The sequence below is a fragment of the Tursiops truncatus genome, chromosome 7, assembly GCF_011762595.2.
Source record: "Tursiops truncatus isolate mTurTru1 chromosome 7, mTurTru1.mat.Y, whole genome shotgun sequence".
Classification (NCBI taxonomy): Eukaryota; Metazoa; Chordata; class Mammalia; order Artiodactyla; family Delphinidae; genus Tursiops; species Tursiops truncatus.
Window position 1 is genome coordinate 20020283 of NC_047040.1, and position 20230 is coordinate 20040512.

Here is a 20230-nt window from a genome sequence, read left to right on the forward strand (position 1 = left end):
AAATGAATTAGATGAGTATCTCTGTCATTTGATTTATTTTTATTTTTATTTTATTCTATCCCTGGCTTGACCTAAATCTTAAACTATTCATGGAGATTTAAAACTCTATTCTAGCACTCAAAATCTTCCTTGGCAAACTTTGGCCAATTGTATAACTTAAATTGCTGTTGTCATGCTAATTCCTGTTTTCTCTTGTCTTTTCCTCAATAGTTCTGCAGCCTACCTATTCAGAATCCAGCTAACATCCTGAGAACTAGATGAATTTCAAAGCAGGTGTAGCAGGCTGAAACAAGTGAGCCTTCAGGAGAGGAGAATACTCTCTGGAAATGATCTGACCACACAATCCTGGTTGCTTGAGGTGCTGGATACCTGGGTACAGGGAGCTATAAAATGTGTTCTTCAAAGATTTTCTTTTCTTCCTCTTTCTCTATTTTCAATTAAAAGTAGAAATCCCCAGGAAAAAAAATCATATAAACATAAGGGTAGAATTAAGATAACTGCATTCCTTTTGCCTAGGAAATTTTCCATGACGAATGAAGAGCTCTCTAGGCCTTAGTGAGCAAGGTCAAGAGCTGAGTCTTTAAGGAAGACCTGCTTTTCCAGAGCTGAGATTGGGGTTTAGAGCTAAGAACCTTGAGATAGAAAACCTGTTTCTAGAAAAGGGAAACCACTGGTCACTGCTGATTTCTCCCAAGAGGTTTGCTGCTCCTTGGAGGTTTCAGAGCTGCTAGTGGATGTTGTATGATTGATTTGGGGCCTCTCTCCCAGTGGCCCTCTAAGGGTGACCTGACCATTCGTAGCTGCAGCTTTGAGGACTGAGAACACTTTGAATAAAGGGTACAATGCTCATCCCAGATGGAAACAAAGCTTGTATTTCTCCATTTGCATTCAAGAGTGAGCAAGCATCTAAGTAATGTAATTTGGAAGTCTTCATGGAAGAAAGGTATCAGAAAGCTTGGGTCCCAGATCTGGCTCTGTCACTCTCACTTAGAGAGTGCAAATGGTGTCCAGGCTTACCTGGCTAGCTCCACAACCAGTGAAACTGGCAGGAGTCAAACCATAACTTCAAGTTCTTTCCAAATTCTAATATTCTGTGTCTGAGGGTCATGGAGACCCCTGGAATGTTCCTGAATATTCACTTGCTTTCTCTAATTTACCTTTTATGTTCCTTCTCCTGTAGCAAGCTCGTTAGAGGGCTTGTTCTAACAAAGTTAGGAAGCCACTGATTAGCAGATAAAATAAACATTACCTGAGGAATCTTACTCCGTTTTATTTATGGCATACTCTTAGTTTTGAAATAAAGTAGGGATAGAAAAACCTAAAACACAGGATGTTTGATACCTAGGTATGTCAGGTCCAAAGGGCATACTAGAATGAAATCTTACATAGTAGAAAAACCATGTGTCTGGAGATGAGATAAGTAGAGGAAAAGTGGTGAAGTCCATCTTTATAGCTGTGCTCATTGCATGCTAATGCAGAGATTCTAGTCATCAAGGAAAGAGATACAAATGGAAGCATAGCTGGTTTGTATGGTTTCTGTATGGTTTTTCAGGACCTTTGGCCATCACTCTAAGAGGTGAACCTCCATTTGGGCTACACTGCTGCCAAGAAGCAAATGGAATCCTGAACCCATAGTTGAGATGTTTGACCACTGCAGTCTGGAAAGTTAATGGGAGTGGATTACAGTGCCATATACATTATTAAAATGAAAATGAAAAAGAGAAAGAAGAGGAAAAAGAGAATCATTCTATCAAAATGGGGTAGTTCTTTATCAACCCTTCAGAAACTTTGTTTCATCTTTTAAATAAACAACTTTATACCCCTTGATATTTTTCTCACCAATTCTTAAATGCTGTTAATCATTCCTGAATATAGCCAAGGTCTTAGTACCATATTTGTTTAAAATATTCCTTTCTACTCACACTGAACCCTTTCTTGAAGTCCAACTTCTTAGAAACTTGTCTGTTTCCCTGAAACTTTTGGCTATATTTCCATAAAAATAATTTCAAAACTTTTCAAATATTTGGCAGTGGTAACCCAGAAGGAGTCCAGCGATGGGCAAAGCTGGAGAGTCATGACTAAACTTTTTTAGGACTCTTGGTTTCCAAACAGTCCAGGAAGGCAGAAAAAGAGAAGCTAGCATCCTGCCTTCCCCACTTATTTCTTTGTTTTCTTTTCTTTGCTCCTCTTCACTCACTTCCTTCTTCAATAAGTATGTGGCACTAATACAAATTGCTATGTTGGCATTACTGAAATGTCATAGGACTATCTAGTATTTCTGATTCCTCAGGGGTTAATTGACTCTCTCTGAGATGCCAACAGGATGCATTCAAATCCTTCTCCCATTCACTTAGGCTATGGCTCCTGGCCCAGAAATTCCCACTGTCACTTTCCCTAAGGCAACGATGCCAGTGAGTTGAATTAGATGGAGGTGATAGGGACTGGAGACTGCTAGGAGAGGAGTTTGGAGACAGATGACCTAGCCAATGATAACCCTTTTAAGAATATGTACTTTACATGCAGCTGTTTGGACTGGAAGAAGTATAAAGAATTCCTGTGTGTAAGCTGGTTCTAAGAATTCTCCAATCCCTATGGGTGTGCAACTCCTGCAACTCAGGTAGACCTGAGAGAGAGGTTGCAGAGCAGCATGGAAGACTCAGGACCACTGATGGGTGGCTGGATCCCCTCATTAGAATGTGACAGATGGAACAGGAGATGTTGACCATAAAGGCAGACCACAGAATAGATTCCCCTGGGATGGATTTAATTGGGGGTTTTAACCAGAAAATTAGTCATAAAATTAAGTAGAAGATTAAAAAATATAATTATAAGTCAATCCTGGTTTTAGAAGCTATGAGGAAAACAACCCATAGGCCAAACTGTAGGGGTAAGGCAGAAGCATAATGTAGAGCATAAGGTGAACATGTGTTTCACCTGTCATATACCTACCCCATTTGTCCACACTGGGCAAGAGCAGCTCTCCATGATTCAAATTCTCAGGAAAGAGTAAGGGAGATGAATGAGTCAGGATATAGGACAAGGCTATGTTTCGGGAGAATTTGACCTTCGAGGTTTCTGGCATGAGTACTCTCTTGGGGATCATCTTATATGATTAAGTTTTTCCCACTTCCAGCTAGAAACATCATTGTTGCAACTCAAGGGTAGTATCACAGAATGTCTAATCTTCCCAGAGCATGGGTCTAGCAGCTCACAAGTTCTGAGTTACAACTCTGGAGATTGCCTTGTGATGGCAGTGGTAGAAGGGGTGGGAGGTGTCCAAAGAAATGTCAGTTACCCAAGTGATGGCAAATAAAAGGATGTGATCGCAAAATGCACACCAGAAAATAAGCTAGTGTCTGCAGGCATAATCAAGTGGTATGGGTTCTGACATCTTCTACGTGTTTCATACCATAGGTATAACTGACAAACAAAAATTATTTCTGAATCCTATTGGCTGGTTGGGGTAGAACACTGGATATTCTTTGACCTTATTGTTGCATCTTTTTTGAGGAGTTTGGTTTCTTTCACTCAGAACGATTATATTGAGATTCATCTATGTCATGGATTATATTGATAATTAATTCTTTTTTATTACCATTATATGTACAAGACATATCACATTTTGTTTAACCATTAACCCAATGAAGGACATCTGGATCATTTCCAGTTTGGGACAATTATAAAACAAGCTGCCATGTATAGGTTTTTTGTGTAAAGATTGCTGGGTTTTATGATAAGTGTATATTTAACCTTTTAAGAAACTCTTAAATTGTTTTCCAAAGTGGATATACCATTTTGCATTACTACCGACAATATATGAAAGTTACATTGCCTCAGATCCTATCCACTACTTGGTATGAGTCAATGTATTAAATGTTAGTGATTCCAGTAAATGTGCAATAGTATCTCATTGTCACTCAACTTGCATGGCCCTAATAAACAATGATGTAAGCATCTTTTCATGTGCTTATTTGCCAGTCATACATTTTCTGTAGTGAGTGTCTGTTTAAACCTTTTGCCTGTTTTTATTGTTGTTGTTGGGGTTTTTTTTGTTTGTTTTTTTGCTTTCTTATTATTGAATTTTGAGAGTTCATTATAAATTCTGGACACAACTTCTTTATCAGATATATTTTTCGCAAATATTTCCTCCCAGGCTATGTTTGTCTTTTCATTCTCTTAACAGTGATGTTTGAAGAGCAGTTTTTGATGAAGTTCAATGTATTAATATTTTTCTTTTATGTATTGTGATTTAGGTGTAGTAACAGAGACATTTTTGCCTAATCCAAGTTCACAGAAATTTTCTCCTATGTTGTCTTCTAAAGGTTTTATGGTATAAGTTCTACATTCTATGGTCCATTTTAAGTTAATATTTGCATATGGTGTGAGATATGAATTGAAGATCATCCTTTGGCATATCGATATCTTTGGTTATTCCAGCATATTTTTTTGATGCTTACCCTTTCTATATTAAATCAGCTCTGCACCTTGGTAAAGAAAAGAAAATCAAATGTCCATGTCTCTCTGGGTCTATTTTTGAACTCTTTCTTCTTTTCCCTTGATTCGTTTATTGATCTAGATGCCAGTATTATGTTGTCTTTATTACTGTAGTTCTTATAATAAGTTTTAAAGTCTAGTAGTGACAGACACCCAACTTTGCTTTTATTTTTCAAACTTGCTTTTATTGTTCTAGGTTTTTTGAATTTTCATATGAATTTTAGAATCAACTTGTCATATTGTCAAATAAAAAATCTGCTGAAATTTTGATCAGTATTGCATTGAATATATAGATCAGTCTGAGGAAAATTGATATCTTAACAATATATGTTCCAATCCATGAACAAAATATATCTCTCCATTTCTTTAGGTCTTCTTTAATTTTTCTCAGCAATGTTTTGTTGTTTTCAGGGCATAGGTATTTCACATCTTTTGTCAGAATTATGCATAACTATTTGATTTTTCAAAATTGTGAGTAATATTGTTTTTAATATCAATTTCCAATTGTTCCTTGCTAGGATATAGAAATACAATGGATTTTTTTGTAGATTTCATCTGATTTTATACCCAGACAATCATGGAATCTGTAAGTGAAGTAAGTTTTACTTCTTTTTAATATAGAAATTTTTTTCTTGTTTTTGCCAAATTTTCCTGACTGGAAGCTGCAGTACAACATTAAATAGAAATGGTGAGAGCAGATACAATTTGCTTGTACCTGATCTTTGGGGGAAAATATTTATTCTTCCACCATTAAGTATGATTGAGGCCGTTCTCTTCTATTCTTAGCTTGCCAAAAGGTGTGTGGGTGTTTTAATTTTAAGTTTTGGGCAGAACCGGATATTGGATTTTGTCAAATGCTTTATTGTATCTATTAGGATGATCATTTTTTTCTTTTGGCTTTCTAATATAGAGAATTACATTGATTTATTATCAAATGTTTATCAAAACTTGTATTCCTGGAATAAACCCTGTTTGGTCATGTGCCATATTCTTTATATATATTGTTGGACTTGGTTTACTAAAATGTTGTCTAGAAGCTTTGCATCTATGTTCATGATGGCTGTTAGTCTGGCGTTTTCTTCTCCTATAATGTCTTTGTATGGTTTTTGTATCAGGGTAATTCCGGCTTCATAGAAAGAGTTGGAAAACAGTCTCTCCTGTTTAAGTTTCTGGGATTGTTTGTATAGAATTGGTAACTTTTTTTTTTAGCTGAGGTGCGAGGCATGTGGGATCTTAGTTCCCCAACCAGAGATCTAACCTACTCCCCCTGCAGTGGAAGCGCAGAGTCTTAACCACTGGACCGCCAGGGAAGTCCCTAGAATTGGTATTATTTCTTCCTAAAATTAATTCACCAATGATGGCATCTAAACCTGGAGTTTTCTTTGTGGGAAGATTTTTAACTACAAATTCAATTTCTTTATTAGATATAGGGCTATACCTGTTAATGTGACCTGTTTTCTCTTGAGTGAACATTGATAGTTTGTGTCTTTCAAGAAATTTATCCATGTCATTTAGGTTGTCAAATTATTGGCATAAAGTTGTACATAATATTTCCCTATTATTCTTTTCATTTTTGTAGAATCTGTAATAATGCCATCTCTCATTCCTGATATTGATAATTCATACCTTCTCTCTCTCTTTCTCTCTCTGATTTTTCCTGATCTGGTTGGAGAATGATCAATTCTATTGATGTTTTTAAAGAACTACCTATTATTTCATCAGTTCATTTATTTTTCTAATAATTTACTCCTTTCCATTTCATTGATTTCTTCTTTGATCTTTATTATTTCCACTCTTTTACTTATTTTGGGTTTAATTTGCTCTTCTTTTTACAATTTCTTATGGTGGAAACTGAAGTAATTTATTTGAGATTTTATTTTATTTCTCTAATGTAGATGTTTGGCACTATATATTTCCTCCTAAGAACTACTTTAGTGACATAACACAAATTTTGATTTTCATGCAGTTCAAAATACTTTCTAATTTCCCTTTTAAATTCCTATTTAATGATCTGTTAATTATAAAAATGTGATAATTTGATAATTATTATGATGTAAATAAACAGAGCAATGGGATAGAAAATAATAGGAGATCATCTTTACTTTAGATGAGGCCATAAGGGGAGAGTTCCTGGAGAAGGTGACATTCTACCCAAGACCAGAAGGGTAAGAAGGTAACAGCCAAATAAAGTTGAAGCAAGAGCACTGTAGGCATAGGGACAACAAGTACAAAAGCTGTGAAGCAGGAGAGAAGAAAAAAGAATCTGAGAAGAGGCAAGAGATGAAAGAAAAACTGGCCTAAATTTTATCATTGAAGCATGCTATTCCAAATACTACAAAGTCCAGGAACAAGTAATAGCCATAAGGACTGGGGACTTCCATATTTGGCTTGACTATTAGAGTCAGGGTAAAGGGCAAAATAACCTCTGGAGAAAGCTTGCTTTCCCAGTAATTCTATCCCTATTAAGTTGTTGAGATATTGCTCCATCCTTAGAATGTGCTGCTGTACATCCTTAATAAATTAAATTCTTTATTCTTGAAAGTTTGCCATGAGAGATCACCAGATTATTATTCTTTATTTCTTTGAAATGTTGGGTTTTTATTTACTCTAAAGAAACTTTCCAGATTGACCTCAGATAACTGATTCATATCAAATCAAATATTTCTTTGCCTTTTCCTTTGCTCTAGCGTCCCTGAATGGGGCTCTTTGATTCTTGGTGACAAGACTAAAATGATAAATCATGGACAGTCTGGTGCCATCCATTTTCAACTTTATTCTTTTTCACCACAAAGGATCTGTGATGGAAAATGTTCCCTATTCAGCCACAGCTGGCTCCAGGACCACAGTGAGTTAGTAAACATCTGTTAAAGACAGACTGAAGATGTGCTTCCTTTAAATTGTTTTTTCCAAGCTGGCTCACTGAGAAATTGTTCTCTGTATCTCTGGAAATCTTTTCCTGTAAGTTTTTCTCCCCCCTGCATTCTCTGAGCTTTCATCGGTTCTTCCAATGCTGTCCTCAAGTGAATGATTCACATTTTGTATATTTCTCTCATGTCAGTCTTGGGAAAGTCTAGATAACATTCTGTCTTTCCCCCTAACGGTGAGGACCCTGCTCTCAGGCTCTATATCACAGGTGCCTTAGACCAACACTTCACCTTCGAGAAGAAGATCAGGGAGAACTCGGCTTTCATAATTTTTGTCCATCTCTCAGGACCAACCAAGAAGACTGTAAGATGGGATCAATCAGAGAAATCTCACCATGAATGCATTTCAAGAGGGGAAATTAGGAATTTTGTTCCACTTGATATGTCTCTGTTCTCAAGTGCAGAATGATATAGTTCTCTCCTAGTCTTTAAATATTCTGAGGAAAGTTCTTTCTAAAGTTTCTTTTTCTGGTTGTTTCTGTTTTCTCCATTCCTTCAGTTAGAAAATCCTTCTGATAGCTGAGAGAAGAAATTATTTTATTCCTCTCCCCACGTTTGCTCTTTGTCTCTTAGAGAAGGAATATAATACTTCTGTCTTATCCCTCCAACTGCCTATTTGCTCTTCCCTAAAGGGGATGGGGGTGGATAGTGAAGTTGACTGGTGAGGGCTTGACCTTTACTGAACCACATTTACTAGTGGGTGGAGTGACTGTGTTAAATGTTGCCCACAGTTTACACATGGTATTGTTTCTGTGTTTTCTCATGGGAATTGAGGGCTCATGGTCTTGGGTCTTCTCCTTGTGGTAAACTCCATGTGGTAAATTCCCCTGAGCAAAGTGCCCCAGTAAGGTGGGGGAAAAGAGGCTCTCCATCCTTTCTCTGTTTTCTAGCTGTGCCAGGGTGTAGAGACAAGCCTGTTGTCCTTGAAACTAGCTGGAAGGTGGATTCAGGTCAGACTCACAGATCAGCTCTTTAAACAGATGGCTCCTAGGACCAAGATTTGGGTAGCTGGAATAAGAAGCCCCACTAAGTTTAAGGTCTAAGTTCTATTCTCCAAAGTTGTCCACAAATCCTACTTTCAGAGAGTGATTGGGTACATCCTTCTTCACCAATAAACAGTCTGGTCCTTCGATGCTCATTTGGGTCTCATGAACCTTGTATCTTTTCTCTCAATGGGGCGGAGTCTAGAGGAAGAGTCTGTAGCCCCTATTCCAGCCTCCATCTAAATGTTTTATGTTAAATGTAGCCTTTTAAAATGAAAATGGTTTTTAAAGTTGTGCCAATTGATTGTCTCTCAGAGCTCCAAATATTCTTGTTGTGTATATATGTGTGTTTTACTACCTTTGGTGTTCGTGACTGAAAAACTCAGAAGCAAAAGGTTCATGCATCCAAAGAAATGGAGACCCAGAGAGGTCAGCTGCCTTGTGTAGAGTCATAGACACATTGTGAAGCCCTTTCTCTTCACATCATTCTTATGGTATCTTAGTTGGCACAATGTATTGACATTTTGTCTCCTTAATGCCAATAAATAAAGATGCCATAATAAAGAGGTCAAAATTGCCTCAATTCCTTCTTTATGCTTATAAACCACGCTCTTGACTTTCCTTAGAGTTCCATGCCCCAAATCTTGGATAATAGTCCCAGGAACAAAATAAGCTCCGCAGGTCCTAGAGAAAATAGATTAAACCACTAGCTACATCATCAGCCAGTGTTGATGATCCAGTGTCTTTTCTCTCTGTGGTTATCACCATTGATGTATACTCTGCAGATGGAATGGTGATTCCAGTCACAGGGGAAAAGACTTGGATGTGCTTAATTTCCTGCCACTCTCTGTGACAAAGAGCTAATTTCATGTCTTGTGATCAAATAACTGTAACTTTGCAAAAGCAAAATGTATTGGAATAGAGATACTCAGGGTCTTTGTGTGGCTTGGAATATTGCCAGGGCAGCTATGGGGTCTGAGTGAGTGTTTTTATTTTATTCCTGTTTTATTGCCCTGCCTAATTCTCCCATTTCAAAATGTTGTGGAGTAGGCTGGTGTCATTTGTTTTCATAAATTAATGTCGATTGCAATTTATAGCCAGATGGGCCCTGAAAAATAAGAGGCTTGTGTGTCTTTTGGAAGGTTTAAAGAAAAGCAGTGGGCATGCTTGGGGTAAACTTTTGCACTTCAATGCTTCATTCTGCAGAGAGAGTAAATACTTGTGAAAAACGCTGTTTTATAACAGCTGGGCACAAAGGACTCCTTATTAGGATTAGCTTTTGTTACTGCTTCTAATTCCTGTAACCACTACAAAAAGTATAAATATTATAATTCTTCTTACTGGGAAGCCATGTGTATGTTGGGGAACAACTACACTTTGCCTGGAAATCAGAGGTCTAGCGTTTGAATCCCCCAGATATTTCCACAGCCATCTGATGTGGGGTGGCAGGAAGTGGGGTACATATTGTATCATAGCACATGAAAGCTCTGACCCAGTATGTGTATCTCTTTTTGCTACTTCTTCATAGGTCAGTGGGAAGAACTGGATCAGTAAGAGGCACAGAGGAAAGAAAAAAAAAAAAACACTAGAGAATTTGATGAGTCTATGATTCTAAGAAATAATGGCTTGTGGGAAGCTGGAATCCAAGGTCGGCTTGGCAGCAGCCAAAGAGGAAGCTGCCTGACTGCTGTAAGCATTCAGAGACCACGTGCAGCTGGATGGTGCTTCCTCTCACAAGGGCACATGTCTGGGGATATGTGAGAGACAGCTCTAGAAGACCCCTTTTCTTAGCCTTGTTGGTATAGAGCTAAGTGACAAGTCATAAATTCTCGGTTAATTTACTTTCCACTAAAACAAAGTATCTAGACAAGACAAGCTCCAGGGTCCCCTTGTTTCATGAAATGATAGTGGGATCAGAGTATTAATTCTCTTACTCAAGTAATTGGCACTTACGTTCCTCTTAATAAACATAACATTATCTAATGATCTTTACCCATCCAGTGTCCTTGCCATATTTTTGTAGACCTTTACAATGTGAAAAATCTTTTCGTACATAAAGCTTTGTGAGGTAGATAATACAGGAACAACAATTTGTCCCAGACCTGATAACTGAACTGGGATCTAAACCCAGTCCCTGGAAATATTGTTGCTCTATCATTCAACAAAATCACCCAAATATATTTTTGAACACATACTAGATGCAAAGTACTTTTTTTAAGCAAAAGAAATGCATCAATGAACAGGGCAGGTACAATCCATATCCTCAGGTTGCTCATATCTTGTAGGGTAAAACAACACTGAATTATAATAAAACGTGATGTGTGTGATGGAAGGGGATGGGGACATCCAGCAGAAAAATTTAGTCCAGAGTGAAGGTCAGTAAAGATCTTTTTGGAGAAGTGAAATTTAATTCTGCTCAAGAATGGAGTTGCTTTAGCCAGGCCAAAAGGAGAGTTAGGGAAAAATGTTCCAGGCAGTGGGAATAATATGTCCTTTGGATTAAGACAGGATTTCTCTAATAACATGTGTATGGGTTGGAAGAAGGAATGTAAGGAGAAGAAAAAGAGAGACCCAAGATAAACAAGGGGCAACTAGAAGATTATTTCCCACTGTGTTTACATATAAAATAACCTTCGAGATTTGTGATCTACCTGAATAATTGCAGCTACCTCACATCAAAATTGGTAAATTTTGAACAATTTAATAAGATATCAAATCAATATGTGTACAGGGCAGTCCATGAAACTCTGAACGCCTGCCATACCCATAGCCCTCATCGATGGAAAGAGTCTGCAATGGATATTCCCTTTCCTAGAGGTCAATAAGGTATATACCAGGTGACCCTCAGAACAATGGAGACATCCGATTGGACCAGGGGTGGATGTCTGAGCCAATGATAGTCAGAGAGGTGGCCCAGGGGCAGAACTCTGCTACACAGAAGTGCACCAGACTGGATAATGACTGAGGGACCCAGTCAGTGTATTTGAAGGTAAAACAGAAAGACAAGGAGGCCGAGAGACACTATTGCTCCTGAAAGCTATAGAAGCCATGAGTAAGAAGAAACCATGCAGAGTGTGCAGGAGATTAGAGAAAGAACAAGAGCAGGTAGCTGCAGTGCAAAGGAGCAGGGTTGGGGCAGGTGGAGGATTAAAGCAGAAGCAGCACCTGAAAGAAGCAGAATTGTGGAAATTGGAGAATGACTGAGAAGCCATTTATTCAAAGTTAGAAAGCTGCAAGATGCCAATGATTTGGAGTGGATTTATGCACTGCTGTTGAGGGTGCTGCCAGAAACAGAGCAAATCTGACAAAACTTAGTCAAATTAAAATGAATGCTACTCATATTTCCCAAGAGTTCACATAGGCCCATAAGGGGATGTGTGCAGAGATATTCATTACAGTGTTGTTTGTAGTGATTGGCAGTTGGCAGCAATCTGAGAATGCACCAGCGGAGATTAGATAGGCAACGTATGGTCGGTATATATCGGAGAGATAAGCAACGTGAGATGAACAGCCCAGAGGAACTTCTAATAATATGGATGAACTTATAAATAGTGAAGGGTGAAAAAAATAAGAAATGGAAAGAGATATATAACAAAGTAGCATTTTTCAAGATGAAAAGTACATGCATTAAAAAAATGCATGTTTTACAAGAACAGGTACAAACCAAAAGATACACGCTAAATGCAAATCAGAGTGGTTGCTTAAGGGGTGGAGGAAAAAAGACAAGGATGCAGGAAAGGGGATAAAGTAAATAAATAATATAGAGAATAACCATGGCCTGATGAACACACTTTATTCAACTGACAAAAAAGGAGGAAAAAATGGAAAGGAGAAAAAGTGAGGAGCATGCAGTAAAGTTGGCGACAAGCAGACAAACAGTGTTTGGTCATATGACCCGTTATGGCTGCAATAGCCTAAAAGGTGAAGACTGATTTCCCAGATCTCTGAGGCCTGATCATGCAGCTGTGGAGTTTCCTGGTCTTAGTTTATGCCACATATCTTTATAATAAACACCAGTTCTCTGAGGTCATCTGAACAGGTCTCCATTCTTTGAAACCTTAAAGTGCCTAACGAAAGTTGTAAAATGGGATATAAATGACACATCAAGTTACTTTTGTAGGACAATTATTATGTACCTAGTCCCTCTCCTAGGCTTTTTTATACGTAAAACAGCATTTAATCCTAACAACAGCTGCATGTGTAGGTACAATTATTATCTTCATCATACAAATGAGGAAACTGAAGCGCAGAGAGGTGAAGTCATTACGCAAGGTCACACAGCCAGTAGGTAGTAAGATGGGATTCAAAACCAGGCAATTTACTTTCAGAGCCTGCACTTGTAACCACAAAGCATTATCACAAGGTGTTCTTGAGTAAACTCCATTTGAGTGGCTAGTTTTGCCCAATGTCAGGCTTGACTAACTTCTCGAAATTCTTAGATTTTTTTTTACTCTATAACCCCAGTAGTGGCAGTTAATAACACAGACTGACTGTGAAGTACTCAGATTTGGAGAAAGGAAGTTATCTCTGGCATGCCATAACCATTTCCAAAACCATGATCTTCCTATTCCGTCCTGAGAGTTAACTCCTAGAACACTGGATTTGGAGTCAATGGTTTGTCTCTCCCGGTCATCTGACCTTGGGTGAGTCATCAGGTTTTCTTAGCCTCAGTTTTCTCATTTGAAAAGCTGGGACTAATAACAGCTCTCACATCTTGTTATGGGCATCAAATGAAGTGATATATAGTAAAGAACTTTGAACATTGCACGGTCCATGTTTGGTGCCTGGGACATAACATTTGAGGTGGTCCTTCAGGATCTTCTCTTCCCACACTGTGCCTTTTGTTGCATCTCAATAGCAGGTAGGATCCTGGGCAACCTGCTGCATGAGCTTCTACCTGAAAGTCAGGTTTGTGGTCACCACTACGTCCATGGTACTGCTGTACTTGGTAATAAACATACATGGTGATTGAGTTTGGCCTCAGTGTTGCCTGTTTTCCAACCCTGCATGGGATAACTTGGCCTTCCTGGGTCTGTTTTCAACTTGATTGGCAATTGGAGCATCACAGGACTGTATTTCCCACTCTTACTCTCTCGTTTCTGCCATGCTTCTGCTTGTTGAAAACTGTGCCCATCCCAAATGACAAAATTTCTTGATCAGGTCTTCCCCGAGTCTCCTCCCCATGCTGGGACCTGATTTGTCCTTCCTTGGAAGTCCTTTAAAACTAGACTTGTCTCTTTCTTAGGAAGTACCCAATCATAGCCTTTGTTCTAGTGGTGAGTGTTCTTGTCTTTACTGTGCCCTGCTTAGAGTAGGAACTCTAAAGTAATTCTTTGCATGTTTTACCTTTATGTCTTCCCCAGCATGTAGCCTGGTGTCCTCCATGTATGGGACACATAAAAGATGCCCAGTGAATCAAAGAGCACAGATGTGTGCTCCAGCCTGGGCAAGCAAGAGCACTTGTATTGTCTAGGCTACCAACCCAACCTTCAGGTCACCCAGACTGCATTAAGTGGGGAGCCTTTGATGAGTTGCAGGTTCTACTGGTATAAAGAAAGCTTCAGGGGACCAGCAGAAGCATCTGAATCAGCTTTCAAGATTTCCATTGCTTTTTCTAGACTAGTCATGAACTTAGCAATACTTCACTGGTTCTGACACATGGGACTTTCAGTTACTACTATTCATTGTTATGAATCCATTCAGGAAACATTTACAAAAAAAACATTTAAAAATTACCTATTACAATAGGTAGTACCTATTTGTATCAGACTGAGGACCTGAGACTAAGAAGACTAAAATGTGACTCTTTCCTGTGAGAGGCCATGGTCTGATACAATACATAAATGGAGGCAAAAAACTAAAATGCAGTAGGAAAAAGAGATGTGACAGTAGGATGTGAGCAGATGGGAGCAAGTGGAGCATAGTGGAGTCAGAATGATTCAAACCCAGGTTCTAACGCTTAATAGGTTGCAGAACATTAGTCTCCAACTCTCAGTTTCCTCATCTGGAATAATATTTACCTTATATGGTTGTTGTAAGGATTAAATTAGATAATGGATGACAAGCACTTGGCATGGCCCATGGTCCATAGAAAGCATTAAATAAATGTTGGCTGCAGCCATTGTTCTCTATAATTCAGTTCCTCTCATCTGTAAAATGAGTGTGGTAATTGCACCTGCCTCATATGATTACCAATAGAATCAAATTATGTAATGCACAGAAGGTGCTTGGCACAGTGCCTGACAGTAAATACTCAATAATTGTTAACTGTGATTCTTATTTTGCATAAAGTAAAAAGGAGGGGAACACGGAAGTGTTACAGGCGTAATGTGATAACGGTTACAACTTACTTTGAAGTGCACCAAAAAACTAGATAGATCAGGTAGATGAATAAAGGTATGAAGAGATAGATATGATTAAAAAAAACAGCAAAATCTTCATTGTAGAATCTAGATGGTGGGTACATACATGGGTGTATGTACATGGGTGTTTCATGCTTGAAATTTTCCATAATAAAGTGTTGGGAGAGAAAAGGGAGTGATTGAATGTTTGGATGATCTTTGAAGTAGAATTTGAGTAAGGAAAGGCATGGAAGGAACTAGAGACCTGGAATGACCTGTTCTTTGCTCCACTTCTCTGCCTTTTGAGAGAACTGCAAACGCTAAGTCTCAGGAACATGAGAGAGAAGGTATTCTTTGGGAGATGATGAGTACTTCCGTGCGGAGATGAGAGCGCTTGAAAGAGGGGCAGAAGTTGTAGGCTAAGAGGACAAACATCCTAGATTCGAATTCCAGCTCTGCACTCACTAGCTCTGTTACCTGGGAGAAGTTGCTTAAGTTCTTTTTGCTTTGATTCTTTATAAGAATAGAGATAACATTATCTACCTTATAAGACTGCTTTCAATGTTAGATGAGCTAATATCATCATCTTCTTCTTAGGAAAGAGTCTCCTCTCAACTCCTCAAAGCTTAGAGTCTTCTCCATGGTTCCACCTCACCTCTTGTTGAATAAGAAGTTTCTAGAAAGACTCAGCTGGAGGAGGGAGGGAAGGGTGAGAGGAAGGATCATAGTGGGTGAAGTTTGGGTAAGAAACTGAATGAGAGTCTGGGGCCCAAGAAACAAAGATGAAAACTCAGGTGCTGGTTAGATAGATGAACACAAGAGGCCCCGGAGGTGTGGCTTTCCTCAGTGTCATGCACGTGGCTTCTCATGATATATTTCAAATGTTGGTGAAATTATAATCCTGTTATAGTTCCTTTGGAGGCTCGTCCATCAACCTGGGCAGTGTGTGTGGCTGGCAGGTAGCCAGCATCATCCCCTGACTCCCGCCCCATATGATTCAGCACAAATCAGACACTTTAATAGCTTCTGATTCCAAGTTTGAACTTGCTCCCAAAGGAAAGCCTGCCTCCCCCATCCACTTTCCTCCCACCTTCACAACCCACACCCCACTTCTAATTTATCAGCTAGTAAATTCTGAGTTGAACTTGGAGCCAGAGTTTCATTTAGTTTTGGCAAAGAATCAACTTCTTCCAAGAAAAGCCAAAAAAAAAAAAAAAAAAAAGAGGAGGAGGAGAGGTGGAAGGGAAGGTTTAAAAAAAGCCCAGCTAAACAAAAAGGGCTCATGGAAACAGCTCCACAACATTAACTCAGTGCAGAGAGAGCAGTGCTTTTTGATGCATTAAGTGTGAATGAATTTGAAACAGTGTTGGAAATGTTCTGAACATGCAGCTGAGGTTACCAACCAAGCACAGATGGGTTCCTGGTTTGGAAAGATTTGGGGGTCACCAGTCATTAGCCGGTGACTTAAAAGCTGGAGAGAGGGTTTGGAGGTGACCATGGCACCCACACTCAGTTTCATTCTGGATTGTGTGGTCATTGGCCATGTGACATCCTTGTAGATAGCAGAAGACCTGTTGATCTAAGACGCTGTCCTGTTAGGTCTGTCAACCCCCTGAGGATCAAAAGACATTTCTGGTGTGGACAGTATCCTGAGTTACAGAAAAAGACAAAGGAATAGCTCAACCCCACTCATCACGGAAAAATGTAACCCCAAGTATCAGACTGGAAACAAATTTAGGTTTAATAATAACCATCAGCTTGGAAAAATTACTCTAAAATTCAATAACATCCACTACTGGAAATGGTATGGAAAAATGGCCACTCTCTTATACTGTGGATTTTAACGTAAACGCTATTACTTTTTGGAAGGGATTTTGACAATATTTTTCTTTACATCCCGCTATGTCCCTACCTTCATTCATTCATTCCTCTCTCTGCCCGCACACCAAATTTCCATAGGCAATCATTCCTCATGTGTTTAATGTGTATTATTTGTATATATTCTTGCAAAATGTGAAACATTGTTTTTTCACCCTCTATTTTTATTTTATTTTTTTAATTGAAGTATGGTTGATTTACAATATTATATTAGTTTCAAGTGTATAGCATAGTGATTCAGTATTTTTACAGATTGTACTCCATTAACATTTATTAGGAGATAATGGCTATGATTTCCTGTGCTATACAGTATATCCCTGTTGCTTATCTGTTTTGTATGCACCAATTTGTATCTCTTAATCCCATACCCATAACTTGCCCCTTCCCCCTCCCGTCTCCCCTCTGGTAACCACTAGTTTCTTTTCTGTGAGACTGTTTCTGCTTTGCTATATACATTCGTGTGTATTATTTTATAGATTCCACATATAGTGATATCATACAGTATTTATCTTTCTTTGCCTGACTTATTTCACTAAGCATAATATTCTCTAGGTCCACCCAGTCCATCCATGTTGCTGCAAATGGAAGAATTTCATTCTTTTTAGGGCTGAGTAATTTTCCATTTTATATATATATATATATATATATATATATATATATACACACACACACACATATAATGTATATATACATATACACACCACATCTTTTTTATACATTCATCTCTTGATGGACACAGGAACTTGGGAGGGTTAAATGAGATGAGCAGAGCCTGGCACCTCAGTAATCACTCAATATATGGTAGCAGTTATTTACTGTTAAAAGTGACAGTCCAAGCCAGCTTTTCCTAGTGAAGAATTTTGTTTTATTCCAACCCAGGATTTGTTTCATTCTCTCTAACTTGTCTATCAGGAATTTCCCCTGAATGGGTGGAAGTGGACATATTTAGACGTGCATCCCTATAGAATGCCATGCTCTCTTCTAACTTCAGTCTTCCCATTAGACCAATAAGAAACACAATGTCCATGGAAATTCAGTGACTTGTCCTAGTTCATAAGGCTGGGACTATAAAGCCAGGTTTCTTGACTTCAGCAAGCTACCCTTAAAGTATTTAGAGCCCCATCCATGCATAACCATCTGTGACTATTGGTAAAGGAGGGGCAGAATGGTACCCATGAGAAATTCTCTGGGTGGAAGAGCTATAAAATGTCACCTGATCTGTTGCCCTTCCCCCACGCCTCGTCTCCTTCAGTGGCACTCCCTCAAGGGCCAGTGGCCAGGATCAGGGCCAGCTTTCAGCATGTAGGATGGAGCAGACCTGAGCAGGCCATAGCTATGCCCTGGGTGCCCCCTTACATTCTCCTCACAAATAAGCTAATGCTTCTCCTTATGGCAGAATCCCACTCTTCAACTCAACACACTTTGCAGATTCTTTGAAATTGAAATCACTACTCCTCGTTACTCTTTTTGTCTTGTTTCCCAAAAGACTGGACATTTTTAGTGTCCTCTGTGCTAGCTGGGCACCAAGTCCTACCACCACCCTGAAGGGAGTTCTCCCAATAGAAGGGAGGTGTCATCTGAACTATTGTGACCATTGCAGAGACTTTGGCAGACCAAAAGCCCTGGGCATCAGCTCAAGCTAAGTAACTTAAAAAAAAAAAGTCCCTGCCTTCTTGATCTGGGCATGTTTTTGGTTCACTTTTAAGGAATTTCTCATCATTAGAGCTGTTTGAAATGAAATAGTAAGTTTCTCATCTCTGAAAGTGTTTAATCAGAGACTAGCAAACCACTTGATAAAAATATTGTAGAGGTGTTAGATGACCTCAGAGTCCCTCATTCTAGGGCAAGGCCTTATCTTTTTCCTTAATCACCAAAAAGGGAGTAAATAAAGGGAATCCTATACAGGGTAAGGGAGAACTTAATCAGATTTCCCATACTAAAAAGTATTTCTGTGAAGGAAAACCAATGTGATGTATAGGATGTAACCTTGGACTTGGAGTTAGGACATCGGCCAGGGTCTATCAACCTGCTGAATTGCTTTCTCTTTTTCTGCTCTCTGGGTCCCTGTATCCTTACCTAGAAAATGAAATGGTGGGATTAGAGCATCTCTAAGTTTTCTTGTGCTGGGAGCTTTGTTTGGGAGCTCATAATTGATCAGAAAATAAAGTTCCAACATCTGTATGCAGATAAACATATGGCAGATCCATGGTGAAAGAGTAAAACCCACAGAACTTTCCACAGTATACATGTCATTATTCATTTGTGTTCTTGGCTAAGAAAAGTGCATATTGGGGAAGGAAGTAGGAGGAGTCTTAATACCTTCTGCATCAATAGTGCTCAACCTGGTCATGGAAGCCTGTCCACCAGATGTGGCTCTTTTATAGCAGCTTGTGCTTCAGGTCATAATAAAGAGAGGGTCTGTGTTTTAAGTTCCCAGAAACCCTGGCTTCTGTGGGCTAGGAAGATACTCCTGCTTCCTTTCATGCTAGGGCTGCCATAACAGAGTACTACAGATTGAGTTCCTTAAACAACAGAAATTGATTTTCTCACAGTTCTAAAGGCTAGAAATCCAAGATCAAGGTGTCTGCAAGATCGGTTCCTTCTGAGGGCTGTATGGGAAGAATCTGTTCCCAATTTCTCTCCTTGGCTTGTAGATGGCCATCTTTTTTCTGTGTCTCTTCACACTGTCTTCCCTTTATGTGTGTTTCTGTGTCCAAATTTCCCCTTTTTGTAAAGGACACCTGTCATATCGGATTGGGGCCCACCCTAATAACCACATTTTAACTTGATTGCTTTTGTAAAGACCCTATCCTCAAATAAGGTCACATACTGGGGTGTTTCAGCTTCATGCAGTGAAGCTTTATAATTATACATGAGTGAAGCAGAAGCAGGTTGTTTTGAAGAGGCAAGAACTCATGCAGGAAAGGCTTCAGTGACTCAGTAGAGAAAGATGAAGCCTTTAAATTCTGACTCCTAGATCCCAGGTGAGAGCTCATTCCAGCAGAATACCCCATTGTCCAACCTGACCCAATGCTATAAAACTGCTGGTTGAACATTCTAAAGGCCATCATGAGCAACAGAGCCCAATGTCAACTTCTCAGATCTGTCAGCCATGAAAACACTGGACCTTCCCCAGTTTTCGGACTGGAGAGAAATTTCTTATCCTAATGTGATGCAAGTCTGACTAGAGAATGCTAGTACATAACAACATGAGTTTTACCTTCACCTGGAAACAAGCAAAGAAAATAAGCAAATTGAAGGGCAAGGAGAGGTCAAGAAAACTCAGGATTCTCCATCCTCTGAAGATCCTTGAGAGTGTGATAGAAAATGGACCACATTGCCTACCAATTTCAAAGTGTTAACAGTAATAAAAGGTGAAATTTATCAAGCATGTATTATATACCAGGCATTATGCTAGGTGCTTATACATTTTCCCATTGAATCCTTATAAAACTCTTCAAGTTTGTTCCTACACAATTTCTAGAGTGGTGAGGATCAAATGAACTAATGCACGTAAAAGTGCTTAGAAATGGTGAAGTGTTATAAAGCCTCAAAGATTCAATGCGTGATAGTATTTTATTAAATGACCCCTGAAATTCCTTTTAGCCTA

The 20230-nt window shown here is 39.0% G+C and overlaps 1 long non-coding RNA gene across 2 annotated transcripts in view; it reads left to right on the top strand.

Moving 5' to 3' along the window:
* Positions 1 to 6142, top strand: part of LOC141279141 (uncharacterized) — a 95129-nt gene extending 88987 nt beyond the window's left edge. For both annotated transcript variants that reach the window (XR_012332980.1, XR_012332981.1), the window contains one exon: positions 211 to 6142. This is a non-coding gene — a long non-coding RNA (uncharacterized lncRNA). The remainder of the gene's footprint in view (positions 1 to 210) is intronic.
* Positions 6143 to 20230: the final 14088 nt, after the last annotated feature.